The sequence below is a fragment of the Sinocyclocheilus grahami genome, unplaced genomic scaffold (genome assembly GCF_001515645.1).
Source record: "Sinocyclocheilus grahami isolate Dianchi unplaced genomic scaffold, SAMN03320097.WGS_v1.1 scaffold1110.1, whole genome shotgun sequence".
Taxonomy (NCBI): Eukaryota; Metazoa; Chordata; class Actinopteri; order Cypriniformes; family Cyprinidae; genus Sinocyclocheilus; species Sinocyclocheilus grahami.
In genome coordinates, this window is record NW_015506289.1 from 20750 (window position 1) to 24486 (window position 3737).

The following is a 3737-nucleotide window of genomic DNA, read 5'->3' on the forward strand; positions in this document are numbered from 1 at the left end:
CTATTTGAATATATTTTAAAATGTAATTTATTCCTGTGATTTCAAAGCTGAATTTTCAGCATCATTACTCCAGTCACATGATCTTCAGAAATCATTCTAATATGATGACTTGCTGCTCAAAAACATTTATTATTATTATGTTGAAAATTATAATGACTTCAAGCTTTTGGTATAGTGTGGTATAATGTTACAAAAGCTTTTTATTTCGGATAAATGCTGATCTTTGGATCTTTCTATTCATCAAAGAATCCTGATGTACTCAACTGTTTTAAATATTGATAATAATAATAATACAAAATGTGTCTTGAACAGCAAATCAGCATATTAGAATGATTTCTGAAGGATCATGTGACACTGAAGACTGGAGGAATCATGCTGAAAATTCAGCTTTGATCACAGAAATAATAAATTACATTTTAAAATTGTATTGCTCTTGCTGTACTTCGGATCAAATAAATGCAGGTTTGGTGAGCAGAAGAGACTTCTTAAAAACATTTAAAATCTTATTCAAAAACTTTTGACCGGTAGTGTATATTTGTATGAAATATAGGTTTGTTAAATCTAGGGTACTTAAGTCATTTTAAGATAAATAACATTCTGTGCTAACAAATTGAAATGAGGTGGTTGTTTCAACAAGGTGGACACAGTTCTGTTCATAACAGTAGGCCTGCTGGTGAAGAAGTGAAAGGCAAGAAAAAAAGGGGAGACTTTTGATATTGGGGAAAATGACAAAAAGGGAAAGGGAAGTGAAGGTGCAGTGCAAGAGAGAACCTTTAATTATTTTCCACAGCCCCAGACTAAGGATTTAGACCTATTTATGTGATGGCCATACAGATAATAGGGTTGTCTGTGGTTTCAGAAATTGTTGTGGATGTATAGGCTATACACAGGAAAAAAAGGGGCCAAAATGGCACCTTTTGGGGTACAACAGCTTGTCACGGAACAGTACCCTTAAAAGGACATCTTTTTACCCCTAGTATAGGCCTACATACCTTAAGGGTACGCATTACTACTCTAAGGTACTAATATGTACCTATTAGGGGTAAAAATGCTACAAAGATGTCCTTTTAAGAGTACTGCTCTAGTGACAAGCTGTTGTACCCCAAAAAATAAAATTTTGGCCCCTTTTTTTCTGTGTGGCCTGGATGAGTGTAAGATTCCCTGGCCTGAAATTGCGTCCCAGTCCGGCCCTGATTAAAACAGTTACTTCGGATCAAATAAATGCAGGTTTGGTGAGCAGAAGAGACTTCTTAAAAACATTTAAAATCTTATTCAAAAACTTTTGACCGGTAGTGTATATTTGTATGAAATATAGGTTTGTTAAATCTAGGGTACTTAAGTCATTTTAAGATAAATAACATTCTGTGCTAACAAATTGAAATGAGGTGGTTGTTTCAACAAGGTGGACACAGTTCTGTTCATAACAGTAGGCCTGCTGGTGAAGAAGTGAAAGGCAAGAAAAAAAGGGGAGACTTTTGATATTGGGGAAAATGACAAAAAGGGAAAGGGAAGTGAAGGTGCAGTGCAAGAGAGAACCTTTAATTATTTTCCACAGCCCCAGACTAAGGATTTAGACCTATTTATGTGATGGCCATACAGATAATAGGGTTGTCTGTGGTTTCAGAAATTGTTGTGGATGTATAGGCTATACACAGGAAAAAAAGGGGCCAAAATGGCACCTTTTGGGGTACAACAGCTTGTCACGGAACAGTACCCTTAAAAGGACATCTTTTTACCCCTAGTATAGGCCTACATACCTTAAGGGTACGCATTACTACTCTAAGGTACTAATATGTACCTATTAGGGGTAAAAATGCTACAAAGATGTCCTTTTAAGAGTACTGCTCTAGTGACAAGCTGTTGTACCCCAAAAAATAAAATTTTGGCCCCTTTTTTTCTGTGTGGCCTGGATGAGTGTAAGATTCCCTGGCCTGAAATTGCGTCCCAGTCCGGCGAATTAGATTATATTAAAGAATAGAAAAAGATTATACATAAAATACAGTGCAATCAGTTCGGACGCTGCACAATGCTCATTCACTAAATGCACAGCTAAACAGATGAGTTTTGAGTCTGGATTTAAATGTGGCTAATGTTTTAGCACATCTGATCTCTTCTGGAAGCTGATTCCAACTGCGGGTGGCATAATAACTAAAAGCGGTCTCCCCTTGTTTTGTGATTAAATAGATTAAAACTATTATAACCTTTGTTTGCACACGTCTCCTGATAGCACACGGTGACGTTTACATCCGCAAGAGTGTTTGCTCATCTGCAATACGTCTATAGGACGTTTCCTATCAGATGTCAAATAGACGTTTAGAAGACGTCTTTATGTTTATGATTTAGAATGCATGTAAAACTGACATCTTAAAGACATCTATCAGATGCTTTCCAGATGAAGCGATCTTTAAAGGGGTCATATGATGCTTTTTTAAAGATCATTATTTTGTGTATTTGGTGTAACAGAATATGTTGACATGCTTTAATGTTCAAAAAACCCATTATTTTTCAAATACTGTACATTATTGTAGGTCATCTATGCCCCGCCTCTCTCAAACGCTTCGTTTTCTACAAAGTCCCTCCTTCCGACAAGCGCAGTCTGCTCTGATTGGCCAGCTGACCCAGTGCATTGTGATTGGCCGAACACCACAAGCACTCATCGGAAATTTAACTTACCATAATCGTGAGCTTCATCTTTCAAAATAACTGTAAAGACAGAGCCCGAAAGTGGAACAGAGTCGCGTGACAGACACAGTGATGAAGCTGGTATGTGTTTGCAGTACACAAGCCAAGGTTAAGACAGCTGACTCCACTGTGATCACTCTCTCTCTCTCTCTTACACACACACGTGCACACACACACACAAAATGCGCAAAACTCCGCATTTGAACAGTCAATAGCAAATACTTAAACTAATAACAAAACAGTAGCTGATTCAGAAGCGCCAGATTGTCATAGCAAAGTCAGAATGACCTCCTCTCCTAGGTTCACGAAACGGTCGTCCATAAAATGCATTGCTGTTCTGTTGTAAGTAATCTTAAAGATTCCTAAATGCATCTACTTTCGGAAGGCCAAATAAAGTGCTTTTGCTTCCGCCTAGAAACACACAGCGTCTCCCTGACATGCTGCTTCAACACTAACTGCGGTTACTGAAACCACACCTTCTTTCTTTGTGTGCACATTTGGGCGTCATTATGCTAATATTTCCACATAGTGAGGTAGATATGTGGGGGCGTGTTAGAACGAGCCGTTTTAGGGGGGCGTGGCAGAGTCTTAACTTTGATAAAGAATATCTCTTTGGTTTTGAGACTTTAGTCTTTGCAACTTCAGGGATCTAATCTATGCACAATCAGCTTGTAACACTCCAAAGAGAAAGGAAAACTTGAAATCGCATCATATGACCCCTTTAACAGACATCTTGCAGACGTATGTCAGTGTCTGGGTCCAGGAAAAGTAAGGGTTGAGATTTGAATCCGCATCAAAGGAGTTTTAGCTTTCTGCGCCCCCTGGAGGAAGACGAGCGAATAACAGCTGCTGCTCAATGCACGCATGCGCACTACAGCAGATGTTCACGACATTGGAGAACGCGTTTGCGGCAGCAGCATGAAAACTGCAGTTCTGACAACTGTCTGACATATTATGATAAAGATGGAGTTTATTAAAGAGGAGATTGACGTGAGTGATCCAGAACCATTCAGAATAAAACATGAAGATACTGAGGAACAAACAGGTTGGTGTCC

The 3737-nt window shown here is 38.7% G+C and overlaps 1 pseudogene; it reads left to right on the top strand.

Moving 5' to 3' along the window:
- LOC107566892 (zinc finger protein 850-like) overlaps positions 1-3737 on the top strand; it is a 17417-nt pseudogene that overhangs the window by 12137 nt on the left and 1543 nt on the right.